Source organism: Sciurus carolinensis, chromosome 5, assembly GCF_902686445.1.
Source record: "Sciurus carolinensis chromosome 5, mSciCar1.2, whole genome shotgun sequence".
Classification (NCBI taxonomy): domain Eukaryota; kingdom Metazoa; phylum Chordata; class Mammalia; order Rodentia; family Sciuridae; genus Sciurus; species Sciurus carolinensis.
In genome coordinates, this window is record NC_062217.1 from 131,592,888 (window position 1) to 131,610,393 (window position 17,506).

The 17,506-nt window shown below is 34.0% G+C and overlaps 1 pseudogene; it reads left to right on the plus strand.

Annotated features, from left to right (window-relative positions):
- The first annotated feature begins 10,797 nt into the window (after window positions 1-10,797).
- Window positions 10,798-11,117, plus strand: LOC124985894 (60S ribosomal protein L36a-like; annotated as a pseudogene).
- Window positions 11,118-17,506: the final 6,389 nt, after the last annotated feature.

Here is a 17,506-nt window from a genome sequence, read left to right on the forward strand (position 1 = left end):
TGGTCACCACGATCAAGCTAAGTACTGTATCCATCACATCCTATTAGTACCTTTTGTGTGTATGGTTTAAATAGTTAAGATCTATTCTGTTTGCAAATTCCAATTATGAACTCCATTATTATTGATGATAGTCACCATAGTTATTTTAGCTAGGGTCATAAAAGATAAACTTAATGAAGTGACAACTGAACTGAAATATACAAAATGAAAGGAACCACACAAATAATGCTCAGCAATCTCTTAGATCTTGAATTAAAAATGAATGAGCACAGAAAAAGGGCTGAGTGGAGAGGCAGGGGAGAATGGATGAGGGATGAGAGGAGCTATAGGCAAGTGTTAAAGGAAGACTATCTCAAGAGGGGAAATGATATGAATGGAACTGCACTTCCCAAAGTTTATCTGCTCTGTGGAAAGTTGGATGTAGTCAATTACAGAATCCCAATGCACATGACTTTGGATATCCCCTGTATTTTATTTTATTTTTTTCCCTTAAAGGCAAGGTTAGAGTGCATGTCTTAGGATGTAGAGACATGTTTAAGTAGCCCTAAGATGGCGGCTGGCATTGGGCCAAGAGGTGGCACATAATTAGTGTTAACATGGCTGTGATCTACTTTTGCCTGATTGGTTAGTGTCTCCTCTGCGCTAGTGGTCAATGGATGTTCCTCATTCTTTCTTAATTGGTACCGTGGTGCATGCTCCAATCGTGCTACTTAATCCTAAGCTGATTGGCTGCCTTAGTGTATATAATACATTCTCTTCACCTGGGAGGAGATCACAGAACGCAGGACTAAGGACACACTTCTAGGTCACAGGTTGCAGGACACAGGACGTACGCCGCACCCCAACCTCCAAGAAGCAACCCACCTCTAAGAAGCAGTAGACCTCTGAAAGTATAGCCTCTCTGAAAGTATAGCCACCTCTAAAATTAAGCAAAGCCTCTCTTCCTCTAAGCAAAGTCTCTCTTCCTCTCAAAGCCTCTCTTCCTCTAAGCAAAGCCTCTCTTCCTCTATAAACTAGCCAACAAATAAGCAAGCAAGAAAGCAGCCCAGAAAAAGATAATAGAAGTAGTTCATTCCCAGTCCACCTCCAATTCCTTCCCGTGAGATTGTTGCTGCGGGGCGGCAACATTAGGACTCCTTCAGTTTAAGGAAGAGAGTTAAGTAATTCAAACTAGGTTAAGTTTAAAGAATACCTATGTTATGTTTGGCCCAAACCAAACAAAATATTCAGCATTATCACAGTTCAGGATTGATTGGATCTAGTGGGTAAAAAATATGTAAAATTCAAACTTCCATTGCTCAGGCAAGCTTTTATGGTGGTTCCTGAAAGCCTGAAGTTTCAATCCTAATTGTGTTTTAACCTCAGCACAAGGAAATCTACAAGAAAAATACAATGTGGTGCAAAATTTCATTTGTTTCCTTCTGATGACATTCCTGTTCCTTAACTGTTCCTTGTGACCTGGGTAGAACATTTGGGCACTGTGATTAATGAGGTCAAAGTCACATTTCTACAGGTGAATAATTTGCAAGGAATATGGTTGGATTCATTTAAACTATACAGTCTGATTCCACTGTAGGAAGAAGGGTAAGCTCTTACTAGAAAGATGGAGTGGTGATTGCCAGAAATGGATATTAATGGCAGGAGAAACATCTACCTATTTCTTTCATAAAATCAGTTCTCATGACTCCATATCATTTGGCCCTCTTGACAGGACCAACAAAATGTCACAAGAGTGAAAATTAATCTGATTTTGTTTTTGGCCTCACATTAGAAATCACCAATTAGCCTCTAAAAGAAGGTGAAAGGGCAGGTGGAGAACATGATATTTCCTTCCAAAAGAGGAGCTCTATACCTTCTTAAACCCCAATCCCATGAAAGAAATGAAGAGAAGTGAGAGGCATCTCCTAAATCCAACATCCAAAGAAAGAGCACCAAAGAGAATGCTGTATTTCATGGAGCATCAGAGAAAGTGACTGCTCATTTCCCCCACTATGTTAACTCTTCCTCTCACACTTAATTGTCTTAGGTATTATCTAAATTCTAATAGTGCCCCAGGAGTCTTGGGAAGGAGTTTCACTGAATTTACCATAGAGATTGAAATCGACACTGACAGTTGTATAGATATTTTATAACCTACAATGAACATTTGACTTTCAATATTATTTCCCCAGCATAACAAAGAGTCATTAAATAGAGAACAAAGAGTCATTAAATAGAGGAAAATATTTCAAAATTATTCATATTAAGGTCTCAGTAGTATGCTAGGTAAGAACACACAGTTATGGAAATACAAAGGAAAATTAATACATGAATTTTAATTTCTGTTCTGCATCACTTCATAGTATGTTTCAGCTTTTAAAAACTTGTTGAGGCTGCACTATTTGTAATTGGTCTGGAATAAAGCAATGTCAAAAGGAAGGCAAAATGGATTTTCTAAAAGGCTAGTACTGGTGATGTCAAAGGCATAAATTTTAAAGCTTTATAGGAAATTGTTAGGGTTTTAGGTATAATTGAATTAGATTATAGTTGAATTCAGAGCTAATCATTTTTTCTGGAAAAGGAGAACATTGTAGAATAACAAAATAAACCTACCTAATACCTTATTTCAGAGTATTTTAAATGCATTCATCATTGTCTTATTGTTATAGAGATTTTGCTTTAAAAATGTACAGACATTTATTGAAAGGTAGCTTTCTGAATCTGTGCATTCATTCCCCGGCTTTCCAATTTCCCACTGGAAAATAACTTCCTATTGCAAAATAAAAATTGAAGCATTTACAACAAAGGTACATTGAACAAAGTCTATATTGAGACCAAAAATTGGGAAAAGAGTCTTGTCAAGATGATGAAAGTGGTTTTGCTACTTAGAGAAGAGGACTGTGCTCCAGCTATAAACAGACTATAATGACCAGCATGGGAAAGAAAACACTTGCCACAGGGATGTTTCTTCAATGCACTGTCATCTGTGCCTCATCTGTGATAGGACTAATGACCACATCTTATGCTTCAAGCCACCTCTCACTTTGAAATTAGGGAACATGTCGATGTTCTTACATTCCCTTTCCATTCAAATTAAAGTTTTAAACGATTCATGTAATATAAAAAAGAACCTCTCTTAAATCTGGACATGTGCATGCAGAGACTTCCTCTATAAGGGAAAACTACTCCTAGACAATTTTTGCATGAGACGATGCAGTAATTAAGACAATGGGATATCTTGTAGAAAATTAGCAAGCTCCTCTTCTACCACCAAAGTAAGCGTGTTATATGACACAGTAAAACAAAGGAAGAAAAGAAGAAAAGCAAGAAGGGAAGGAAGGGACAGAAGGATGGAGAGAAAGGGAGGGAAGGAAGGGAACAATATACTTTTCATTTTCAGGAAAGCATTATTTTAGAAAAATATACATAGCACTTAAAAGCAAAAACAAGAAAACCCAGTGGACAACATATTGGCTATGTGAGAAAATCAGATCAATGAATTTTAAAAGTAGTGAATTCCTTATAACTTCAAAAGGAAAATACAAAGACAGAAATATATCTAGTTAAAAATAAGAAATACTGAGGCTAGATCAGCTAGCATGTATATATACTCATTCTTTGTGGAGAGAAAAGACTCACTATAATGAGAGAACCAAAAAATAGCAATATATAATTTCTCACTCTCATGCTGGATAAAAATTAAAAGGAAAACATTAATTATATAAAAAAATAACTTAGTACAAATAAGAATCCTAATTAGTGCAATCACTGGAAATCAGCTTGATAATGGTTTTCAATTTACCTTTATCCAAAATATTTGTATCCTAAAACCTATTCCTAGGAATATTGCTCCCCAGGTTTGGATGTCTTAGAAGCAAAACTGATGACTAAGATTTCAGGATTTCAGTTCAAATGTTTGTGTGTGTGTGTGTGTGTGTGTGTGTGCGCGTGTGAGTAGATCCAGGAAATACCAGTGGGAGACTGAGAGTGAGGTAGCAAGGAAGTCAATACAAGGGTGGATTATCATCAAATTTCCATTGTGTACACCTGGATTTCAAGCTGTTGGAGGACTTTGAGGACAGTGTAGAACACCCTCAGGATTATTCCAGTCAAGGGTGAATTCTCTGGGATATTTATCTCCCAGCTCCCTGTTCATGATTGGTTAAGGTCTATTTCTGGGAGCATTAACCCTAGAGTCCTTGCAGGTTGCTCTGAACATATGCCTGGCCTGGGAACTGTTCTTAGCTTGCTGACCATGAGCAGGTGTTCCGAGTAAGCAGTTTTCAGAGGGTGGAAGGGAGGATGGAGAGAACAAAGGTGGGGTGCTGACAGCATACTTTCCTTTGTTCATGCTATGTTTACCAAATTTTATGTCAGTCATATGTTCACATGGTAAAATTACTTGTAAAGTTTCTTCTTTTACTATAGTCTTCCAAATTACAAAGTACACTGAAAATGTTAAAACACTAATCTAGAAACAGAATGGAATTAGTCCTTCTCAGGAAGTGATTACTTTTTAACATCTCTCTTTTTATTTCTTGGTTATTGTTCAACAGTCATTTTAGCCATTTACTGAGTCAGTCAAAATACTATGAAGGTATCTAGAAAGTCATACACTTCATGTATTTAATAAACACTATAGATGCTTACATTCTCCCCTCTGGATATAGCGTGAGAACTGGGAGTGGTGGTCACCTATAATGTTTTGAAGATTTTATGTGAATGGTGTCCTGTCATTATCAAAAATTAATGTTTTAAGTTGAAGACTGAGCAAAGCATTAAACATAATGAATGTTTTCTGTCTAATACCATCTCTGAAAACAAGTCATAAAGATCCAAACATAAAATGAAAAAATAGAGTTAAAACATAGAAATAAAATTAATATGTTGCTATCTGAAAAAAATCAACAAGAAGTTTACTTTGGGTTATTAAAAATACCCAAATGAATAAATACATGGTTTCCCAAAATGAATCATACAATATTATTTAAAAGTCAGTTTTCCATAAATTAATCTATAATTTTATAATCATCTCAATGTAAGTGGTAAGATTTTTTGAAGAACAATGAAATTACTTTAATGCTTATCTGGAATACTGAGTACATGAATAAATTGGTTCATAAATTATGAAAAGACAACAAAGATTCATCTATAGGATCACATATTACAGTACAGTTAAAAGGTAAAAATAGTCATCATGATGATTCTGGAAGTGGTACCTGAGTAAATGTAATGAGAATATCTGGACTCAGATACTAGTTCATACAATAATTTTTATGTGTTTCCATGCATGTATTGTTGAAAATAAGGGAGAAATTATTCAGTATCTATTCAAGAAATTATTGATGATAGTCACTTTATATAAGAAAAAATAAGAAAGTTACACCCTATCTCATAATTTATACCAAATAATTCTCTCTCTGTGTGTATATAAGTGTATGTTTTTGGGTGCATATGTATGCATTTAATCTTTAGATTTAAAAAGTGTGTATACCAGAAAACAAAATCAATTTAATTTGGGGATGGTAAAATCTCATAACAATGATAGGAACTTCAGGAAGAACACCCACACATTTAAATACATGAAATTAGAATAACTGTTTTCCTAATTTATTTCTCAGCAACTTCATTGGTGCTATATAGAAAAGTTACTAATTTTTGTATGTTGATTATTTTGCTGACCTTGTCTACTAGTGGAGCTTTTAGGAGTTTCTAAATATAGGATCATAATAAATCCAAGTTTTATGTATAACCACAGTGCACCAATAAAAATCATGTTGCATACATTAAATATACTAAATGAATAAATAAAATAGGGAAAGGAATCCAGAAAGTTTGAGATAAAACTGAATTTTGTTATCCCAATAACAGTTTAATTCTGAAAATTTATGTCAATCATCAAGATAGTGAAAATTAGACATATTCCATTTAATGCTCACCCTTGATACTATTACTTATTATTTTCCTGGTCAAGGTGATAAGGGAAATGAGTGGAAATCATAATATTTGAAAATAAAAAGGAAAATGTGTATTTATGACTTAAAACAGCTCTTCCTTGTTCTTTTTTCCTTAAAATATGATTTTCTCTGAAATCCAAGAAAATCTATTACAAATACTAAAAGTTCAGTTAAGATGGTCACATAAAGGGTTAACATACACAAAAATCAATGTTGTATTTCCTCCCCCATCCCTTCCTCAACTTTACTGGTCTCACATTGATTTTTGTTAGGTCCCATTTAAATTTCTTCTTTCTAGATTTCATGTATGAGAACAACTTCCCATTCTTCTGATTGTACATAATGTGGAGTTACACTGGTCATGTATTCATATGTGAAAATAGGAAAGTAATGTCCAATTCATTCTACTGTCTTTCCTGTTTCCACCTCCCCTTCCCCCATTCTCCTTTGTCTTATCTAAAGTACTTTTATCCCCAACCCCTGTACCCACCCTGCCCCAGCCTTATTGTGCGTTAGCACGGGCATATCAGAGAGAACATTTGGCCTTTGGTTTTTTGGAATTGGCTTATTTCACTTAGCATGATTTTCTCCAGTTCCATTCATTTACCTGCAAATGCCATAATTTCATTTCTGTTCGTGGCTGAGTAATATTGGAATATCTTTTTGTAGAGACAGATCAAATCAGAGAACTTCTGATATAAACATTGAAGACACTATGACTAAATTCACCATCTGTCTATGAATAGAAGGTCTGAGTCTCAATATTGTAAGTTTGATTAAGTTTGATTCTTAACCAAATGGTTAAAATAATCCACTAAGAAACATGTGAGTTTTTTTTTTTTTTGAAACTGATAGACTGATTCCAAAATTCACCAAAATTGTTATAAATGCAAGAATATGCAAGAAAAACTTTGCCAAGGAGCACTAGCCTTTTAAAAATTGAGTTATTTGTTTTTTGATTTTTTTTTTTTTGCTATTGAATATTAGGAGTTATTTATAAATTTTGGACATTAATCCAGAAGACATCTTGCACTATCATTGACTAATACATATTTAATACTATGTTTTTTGAGACAATGGAGTAGTTGGAATTTGAAAAAGACGCACAGAACAAAAGCAAAAAGAGACAAATAAAATACAAAGGAGAATCTGAAAGCCTCGGAGACTTACTGAGGGACCAGAATGGGAGGAGTCAAGATTCCTAAAGGAAGACAACTACAGCTAAGAGAGATGACATTCTTTAAGCTTCTTTCCTTAGAAAAATTTGTCAATTTTTGATGTGTTACTAGATGCTACAAATCAAGCAGATGACTTTGTCTAGAATGCTAAGAAGCCAGCAGATTATACATAAGTCCCTTCTCACTGGCGACTGAAAAATTTGATTTTGGGACTGCCAAAGCAGTCAGGACTTAAGACCCAGAGATGGAAGGATCAAAGAGGCAAGTTTTAATACTCCAGCAGTTTCAGTTGGAGGTATTTGATAAATTTTTAAACTATGAAGGGCAAGAGACTAAGCAATGATATTGAAAACCAGAGTCTTCAGCAGTTTCTCAATACTGAAAAGTTGGAGTACAGACATGTAAGAAATGGGTTCATCAATTTCACAAGTCCTACAGGTAAGTGCAAAGCATTTATAGAAAAAAAAAAATCAGCAATTAAGCTATATGAATAACTTTGAAAAATCAGTGACTTTCTGACGCTGTCTCAATTCTGAGATCCCCAAATAGGTGTTCAGAGTTTATAAGGAAGAAAGGTCATAGTAAATTGATCAGGGGTAGAAATTTTAGAAGTCCTCCTCCTAGGAGTAAAGTAGGCAGTGCTTTATAAAAATTGCTTGATCCACAAGAAGAATGAAATTCTCTTACCATTTTTTTTAAAACAAATATCTGGCATTTAGTAAAAAGTTAACAAGGCATGTTGGAGGAAAAGAGAAAAAAGGACTAAGGTTTTAAAAAACAAAGAAGGTAGACATAGATCCATATATAATTCAGTTATTAAAGTTCACTGTAGGAGTAAAAATGCTTTTAAAATCTACCAGGAAATGTTGACAATATTCAGAATTTCTTTAGAGAGTTAAAATTCAGGTATTTAAATTTTATATTTGATGTATGCAATAATATAAATTTAAAAATTAACACATGGAATTGTCTTTACATTAGAGGTTGCATGGGAACATTATTAGCCACAGAAAAAAAGTGATTAACTAAATCCAAATTATGAGAAATAATCTTCTGAAGAAAATATTCAAAAGTAGGAGACAGATTGAAAAGTGTTTATTCATGAAAAACTAGTAGAGCATTGGATAAGAGCAATGTTTATTGCCTTTGTCCCTGAGGACATTTTTCAGAAGTGAAAGAACCACAGAAAAGCAGAGTTAATGTACCCTCCACACATCCTCACAGACTGTTAAACTATGTTAGGGCGTTGAGCAAAAATGGAAAACCTAGGGAGACTTGCAGTTTTGCTGTGACTTATAATGTGTTCTCACACAGAGCAGCAGACTATGGTCTTCTAGGCTTAAGGTATCTGAGTATAATCCTTCCAAATCATCGACTGAATACTAAAATACATGGGTTTATGAGAAACTCCCTGGCATAGGCCAAAGTGTATATACCCACACAGACACATATACATATACATGAGTTTCAAAACAAAATGCATAAGAATGTCTACAGAGAGATTAGAAGTTTGACACTACAAGGGAAAGAAATTGAAGAGTTTTGATTGCATTCCAGTTAACTGCCTACTAAAGCAACAATAACAAGAATAATCTTCAGAAGAACAAAACAGAATTTGGTGTCATTAAAACAAATTATTTAAAATTCACAGATTTTGAATCAAATTACCAGATGTGAAAACCATAAAGGAAATTCAAACTGTCCATGATGGTTTATATGTCCAGTAAACTATCCTTTAAAGAAGAAAACAAATTAAGACAATTTTAAATTAAACCACAGAATTCATGGACTACAAAAATTGCTAATGGAAACCCATTAGGTTGAAGAAAAATGATACAGAAACAGCAATATAATTCCACAGAGGGAAAAATTGACATTAGAAATGGTAAATATTAAAAATGATAAAATTCATTCCTACAGGACATTGTGAATGTACTATATATCCTTTGTTTATGTGCTATATATGCTTTTTTCTCTTAAATTTGCTGCACCATATTGTTAGGCTTTTAACATGTTCAGATGCACTATATATGACAACTCTATTAAAAAGTAGAGTAGGAGGGCATTGTTTTGTGCAAAGTTTCTATAGTTTACCACAGACAAAAAAGTATTAACTTAAAATAGATTACCATGAGTTAAAGATGTATAATGTATTTCCTAGATGATCACTAAAGAGTAATGTGAAGAAAGAAGCTAAGAGGTTAATAAAGAGAATAAAATAGTGGGCTAAAGTATTTATCTAACACATAAGAACACAATGAAAGAGGAACAGAACAAATGAACAAAAATGGGAAACACATAAAAGTAAAAAGCAAAAGGTAGACTTTTATCCAATCATATGGATAGTTACATTAAATGTGAATGGGTAAAGAATCTATCAAAAGTAGAGATTGTACATGTATCCCATTTGTTTACAATAAGAAAAAAGAAGCAAACAAGTAAAAAAAAAAAAAAGTAGAGATTTCTAATATATATAAAGTGAAATTTATTTACTTGCTAAAAGCAGTGCACTTTAATTTTAAAATACCTCAAATTTTATAATGGATAAACAAATATAAAATATAAGCAATTAGCATTATATAGGTGAAGTGTTACATTAATATTAACCAAAACCACTTTAAGATGATGAAAGCAATTAGGGACAATTCGAAACTACAAAACAGCACAATAGGAAGATACAGCAATTATGAATGTGCATACACACTGAAAAATAGAGCTGTAAAATACAGAATTTGAGGGAAAAATATATAAATCAAAGGGAACTGGTACTTTCAATATTTTTAAGGAATAAATAAAGTACCCAAAATAGTAAAAGTATACAAAATAGTTGCTTTACACAAAATAGGTAAGATATAGAAGACTTGAACATTAACAAGCCTGGCCTAACTTACACATAGTTTGAAGTGTGTCTGAAACATTTACCCAGATAGACAATATGTTTTGAGATAAAACAAGTATTGATAAATTTAAAAGAAATTAATAATAAGAGTGTGTTCTTCAACTCCAACATTGGTTAAATTAGAAATCAGTATCAGAAAAAAAAATCTGGAGAATTCCTAATTATGTGGAAATTAAACAAGATATTGCTAAATAACACATGATTCATACTTGAAATCACAAGTAAAACTTAAAAATATACTCAAAATTAAAATGAAAGCACTGTGTATCAAATTGTGTCAAGATTAGCTAAAACAAAGTTTGGAGAGTAATTGATAAACTTAAATGACTGGATTAGAGAACTCAAACAAACTCTCCAATCAAATTTCTATGCTTCAATCTTAATGCAGTAAAAAACAATGAGAGAAAATTAAACCTAAAGCACATGGGAAATAGCAAAGATCAGAGTGAGCATCACTGATGTAGAACAGAGTTCAGCCTACTTTTTCTCTAAAGGCCCAATATCAAATATGTTGAGCTGTGTAGAAAAAATGGACTCTTTCACCATCACTCAATTCTATGGTTTTAATGTGAAAATCTCCATAGACAACATGTAAGTGAAGGGACATGGTTTTATTCCAATATGTTTTTTAAAAAAGAATCAAGTCAAATTTGTCCCATGACTTGAAGCATAATGACCCAGATATACAGCATTTAAAATAATATGGGTTAAGGTGCCAGTGTGGTGAGTCAAGGGCTATAGCCGACACATCTCTGGTTTTCATTGCAAAGACACCTCTGCAATGATGGTCAATGTATCTAAAACCTGAAAGACTTTCTATAAAAATTGTGGCAAGCACCAACCTCACAAAGTGACCCAACATAAAAAGGGCAAGGATTCCCTTTACGTCCAAGGAAAGAGGCGCCATGATCAGAAGCAGTGTGGCTATGGTGGGCAGATGAAGACAATTTTCTGCAAGAAGGCTAAAACCACGAAGAAGGTTGGGCTAAGACTTGAATGCATTGAGCCAAACTGCAGATCCAAGAGGATGCTGGCCATCAAGAGATGCAAGCATTTTGAACTGGAGGAGACAAGAAGAGAAAGGGCCAAGTGATCCAGTTTTAAACTTTTTTTTTTTTTCATTTAATTTTGAGGGGAAAATATTGAAACTAGAAAAATTACCTGATGGGAAACAAAAAAAGTGATATAATCATAAAAATTTTTAAAAAATAACATGGAATATTGCGAACACAAAGCTTGTTCCAAAGAATAAAACCATTGATAGGATTTTGGTTTCACTGATCAAGAAAAAGAGAAATACATAAATCCAGAATGGAGAAAGGAGCCATGTATACAGACCTTGGTAGTCATTAAAAGGATAATCTGTGAATATGTAAATAAATTTGACAGTGAGTGAAATGGACCAATTCTCTGAAAAATACAATTTACCAAAAAACAACTTGAGAAGTAAAAGAACATCTCAACAGGTCTAAATCATTAAAAAATTGAATTAACAATTTCCCACAAGAAATATTCAAGCACAAGTGGATTAATTATACAGTAATTAATAATATCACACGTTTAAGGAAGAAATAATATTGATCTTTAAATATTGAAAAAATAAAAGAGGGAAGAACATCATTCCTCTACTCATGTTATAAAGTCTGTATTATACTGATACCATAGCTAATGTCACCAGAAGAAATGAAATAAAAATAAAGCGATTAAAAAAATACCCTACAGGCCAGGCCAATATCCCTTCTAAAGGTAGTTTCTTTTTTTTTTTTTTTTTGGTGCTGGGGATTGAACCCAGGATCTTGTGCATGTGAGGCAAGCACTCTACCAACTGAGCTATATCCCCAGCCCCTAAAGGTAGTTTCTTATCAAAATATTGATAAACTGAATTTAACAGCATGCAAAATAATAATAATAATAATAATAATAATAATAATATACCATAATGAAGTGGGATTTATCCTTGGAATTCAAAATAACACCTTGAAATCACTTAATGCAATACATCCTGAAAATAAAAGAACAAAATCATATGAATATATCAAGAGATGTGGGAAAAGCCATTGGAAAAGAAAACCCTAAAATTCATGATAAAATTTCTCAACAAAACAGCAATAGAGGGATAGACTTCAATCTGATATGGGTTTCTCTTAAGACCTCTAGCTAATATCACACTTCATGATGACAAACTGGGTATTTCAATCCAATTTGAGAAAAAAGTAAGATTCTTTGCTTTCAATGCTTTTTCCTCAAAATCTTCACCCTTTATGGTATTCTGCTCTTAGACCTGGAAATTGAACTGTCTCATGGTAATCGATTTTGGGCATAGCCAAACTGTAGAAACTCTGAAGAGTTCTTATTAGGGGCCTTTACCTTATAACAGCTACTGTTATAATTTATTTACATATATTATGTTAGTTAACACTTAAACTCATATATATAATATATATATTCCTAAAAATTAAGAAATATGTTTGAATCGTGGACTTATAAAAGATGAAACTAAATTTCTGCAGGTAGGTCTATCTAACTCTATTCCTGTCATTTATAAAGCAACTTTAGAATTTTGAAATTCTAGAACTTCTTGTTTTCTTTTTATGAATGATCTTTATTAATTAGGATTCATAATTTCTCATAGCAAAAATCTTTCAACTTTTTAAAAATGTTACTTCACAATTAGCACAGATCATTTGAAACAATTTCTATCAACTCAAAACAAGCATTGTTGATTGATACAGGGAATATATTGTCTAGGTTGGTTCTCAAATAAGAAACATATAGCACTGCACTCTATGTGTAAAAGAATAGCTCTTTAGCAGTTACTGCTACTAAATTTATCTTATAAATTTCCACATTTCTGAGTATTACTCATGAATCCTTTGTTTTGTTTCTGTATGAGATTTATTTTTCTCTGGAGAATATCCTACAGCTCTGATGAAGTTAACATGCTTCTCAGTGGATATGCACTTATTACTACTTCTATATCCCTAAGGGTGCAAATAAAAATAGTTAAAGTTTATTGCTTTTCAGATTATAGAGAGATTGTACATTTTATGAATTGGACTTTATGATTCTATACCATAAATATCACAGAAACTTTTGACCTTTGTTGTGCAGCAGGAAATAAGTACATTTTATTATTCCCACTCCATATGCTAAATTACTGATTTCTATTAATGAAGCAACTCTTCTCCAACCTTTACTTCAGAATCACATTTTTAAACAAGAATCAGAGCAGTTCTTGATCTACAGTCTTATTTTTCAGAAAAAGAAGCTGTAATCAATGGTTTAAGGTGACAATTTTCTCAGCTAATATGACCTTCATACTTTTATATTATATATTTATAAATATATATATATGGGTTCCTTTTCACATTTCATTTTAAAATATATATGCAAAAGTTTTTATGTGTATGGTATGAGAATAGATGTGTATGGTATGAGAATTTCTTTCATCTTTTAAAAATGGTTTCCTAATAATCTATTTTTATTATTGAAAATATTGTTCCTTCACTCTCACCCTTAGTGACCTGTTGTGTGACCTCTGTTTCCTTATATGTATAGATCTTATGTAGGGTTCTCCATCCTCTTCCATCAGTTGGCTGGATATTTATCAACGTTTGCACCCATAATATAATATTTTAATTGCTGAAATTTGACTCTTCTCAAAGTGTGTGTTTCCAAGAGTTGCTTTCCTATTCCTAGACTTTATACTTGCAAATAAAATTCAGATCAGCTTGTCAAATTTCACAAAATAAAGTTTTGGATTCTTAGTAGAACTGCTTTATATCTAAAGGTGTACATTTGGAGATTTACTATATATATATATATATATATATATGTATATACACACATACACATACACACACATATAATTTAAAAACATAAGCATTATATATATGGTGTGATGGAATAAATGAAATTACACTATATTAAGATCATTGTGTTGTCCACAAAGGAAATGATAATTAGTAATTTGTTACTAATTATGAGGACTTTGATGTGTTAAAATTGCATCTGTGATCTTTTTTCAACAGATTACTCTGGAGATATAAACTCCTTTGTACTTTAATGTTTGCCTGTGCACCAGAATGGCTCAGTGGGCTGCAAAAGGTGAGTCATTTGTTGGCAAAAGAAGGGTTGCAGCAAAAAGTTAAGAGATCTGATATGTAGCCAAACAAGGTACTGCCAGGCTACATCTGCCACATCAACAGTCAGAGGAAAATGACAGACAAGGAAAATGGAGATTGGGCAAAAAGCATGTTTAATTAATGAACCTAATAAAATAGTCTTATAATTTATGAAGCTAAATTAAAACAAATAAAAGAAAAAACTGATAAATCCAAAGTCACAGTGAGAACTCTGCAACTGTGTCAGTTTAGATAGCACATACAGGCAAAAAAAAAAAAAAAAAAATCAGTAAGCATATCAGAAACTCCATAAATCCAGTTAAAAGACATGATTTAATTGACCCAAGTAAAACATAAAACATTGATTCTCAAACTGGAGAAAAGTTGCTTTAAAAATTAATGTGTTCTGTGTGCCAAATCAGCAAACTGTATGCCTGATGATAAAATGATTTTGTTTCTGTTTTTTGCTTTTTGGTTTTTTTTGTAATAGGGATTTAACTCAGTCATCAAGCCCCATCCTCAGTTGTTGTTTTTTTTTAATATTTTATTTTGAGATAGGGTCTCGCTAGGAAGCAGAGCCTCATAATATTGGCATTGCCTTATAAAGAATCTAGCGGAACTCTCATTGGGAAATGACAGTCTAAATAATCTGTTGATTATTACAGTATTGATGAGATCAGAATAAAACATAACCTTAGAAATTATGGTAAAACTCAAGCTCCTCTATGAAGAAGTTAAGAGAAAACAAGGGATAGAATATGATAGGGGGGCTTAGGTGGTTTCCCCTATTCAATATGTTACTTTGTCATATTTCACAGTAAAGTTAGAAAGCATAGAAGTTAGTTTCAGGTAAAACCAAGAGGTCAGTGGTTATAAACTGAGAGGGGCTTTGAACGACATATCCAACAGTCATTGAAATTTTCTGCTTTAGCCAGGGTTTGAGAGATCTGATTGTAGGGCTATCTTTATATCTGAACACAGGGGTGGAGAAGAATAATGTAAACAGAAATCATACTGATTAGCTCCTAGGGGAATGGAAAAATGCAGGTAATAACAGACAATTATGTGTTTAGTAATCTATGCAAAATCACATATAGACTTTGCTACTTATCTTAGGAGATTATCTTCTGAAACAGGCAGAGTAACAGACCAACTACAAAAGTAAGACCAACTAAAACAGTATACCCTACTTATGGTAGTATGTAAGTCTCATTGGATATGATAAAATTGCATTTAATGTGATCCCAAACTTTTGGTAAAACAAGAGCTTAAACAGCTGTAGAAGATCAAAATCATACAGGTGAATAGATCAAACAGAAAAGTATGGCTAAAAAAATCAATCATTGCTTGGCTCTGCTTGTCTGTTTGATCTTTAGTTTCAGAGTGATTCCTGGTTCACAGAAACAGGCATTTCCAGGCTAATATGAGTCTTATTTCCTGGGCCCTCTCTACTCTGGTGTAAAGAATCCAAGGAGTTATACATGACCATTTAAGAAAAGAGTAAGTAATTAGTAAAATTAAGTAACACTCTGTCCAAATTGACTTAAGCTTGTCCTGGGGGTCTCTGACGTCCAGGTTTTTAAACATATCCAATCTCCTGGTTCATAAGATTTGGAGTGTTATCTTTGTAAGATACCTATTTAGGGAAGATATTACTTTACTAGGTTGATTATGTGTTTTATTGCCAATCAACCTCCACCGCAGGGTGTATTCTAGAGCTGGATCCTCCTGGAAAGGATTTTCCATAAAACACAACATCTGAAAAGATTGGCTCTCATGCAGGTTAGAGTTTTAACCAAATGGCTGAGGTCTCCATGCCATCTTATATAATCCCTGTTGTATTCTAAGCATTTGGGAAATCCCAGCCAATATCTCTGAAACAAAAGCAGGTCCATTATTGCTATCTGGTTTTTCTATTAGTCAGGGGAAGACATCTTTCCACCCAGTAAACGTCTACACACACACACACACACACACACACACACACACACACCAAAACAGTTAAGAAATACCTAAATCCTCCTGGAGCAGTTAGCATTATTTTAAAACCAATTTCAAGTCCTCTCAAGTCAGCATGCTTCTGACTTGTACCATCCTTGCCAATGGGGATTCACATGGCCTTTTTTGAATGTTATTTTGTTGGCAATATACTCCCTGTTCTATTAGTTTAGCTAAGATCTCCCTTAAACCTTGGGTCCTTATTATTCCCAAAAGCCAGTTTTACAGAATATTCCATCATGAGTTGAACTATGGTCATGTTTCATGGTCACTCGATCATCTTTTACAGCAACCAGGCCTTTCTTTCCTTGCTTGTCTGTCATCTACCCTTCTAAGACAGGAGACATTCAGAAGACTGTGCCTTTTGATTCCTCTACAATTTATCTCCTCACAGGATGGAATAAATTTATAGAGTCAAGGAAAGAACCAAAAAGCAGCTAGAACATCTTTCCAGATAAGGCCCCAAGTTTAGTTGAGGTGTCTGCTGCATCTCCCTCCCGTACTCACATTTTCCCTGAGGCTGTTCCCTTGTGATCCATTCCTTCTTTGCCTCAATAGCCAGAGAATGTTACCCTGCATCTTCTCTATGGCCCATATCTCTCCAACTGCCTGGTGCCAGCCATTTTATTAGACTCCCTCTTTAATTCCCCATAGGAATCATCTCCCTGCTTGGATCTGTCTTCACTGCACGAACTCATTTCATCTCAGTTTTGCCTTCTGTTTAGCAACTTTTCATTGTAACAGGTCTTGATGCTCCTTTCATCTTGGCTTCCACCTACCCCTAGGTTGCCTTGCCCCTCACATTTCCCACTACATTTCTCCTCTTCTCTCCTCCCCTTCCATCTAGCAGGTTCCCACACAGTGCTGCAGTCAGTCCATACTTTACTTACCTCCATTACTTCCATTTGCTCCCCAAGAACCTAGAAGACAAAATGCAGCCCTCCCGTTGCACTTGTCCCTGCCTCCTGTTGAGACCATCTAGGCCTCCAGTTTCCTTCTACATCATGTCTACAATACCATCACAAAATGTGGAAACACAATTGAAGACTCTCTCCTCACATAGGCATCACTTTCCATCCTATTCTTTCCTTTTCTGTACTGGTCCCCTTACTTTTGCTGTCGCCACCCACAGACATAGGATGTTTGCTCAGTACTAAGTGGTTCCTGGTATCTTCTCATCAACTTCCCTACCCCGGCTTGAGTTCCACATACCGCCTTCCTATGCCAGCCCAGTTCCCCTACATTTTCTTCCACTATAGTTTTCCAGTCTCCCTTTGCTTCCTCTTCAAAATCCATTCTTACTTTCCCTGCCAGCTTCCTGTCAATCTATGCAATCCCTTTATGTCTGTGGAAAATTAAAGAGTGCCTCTA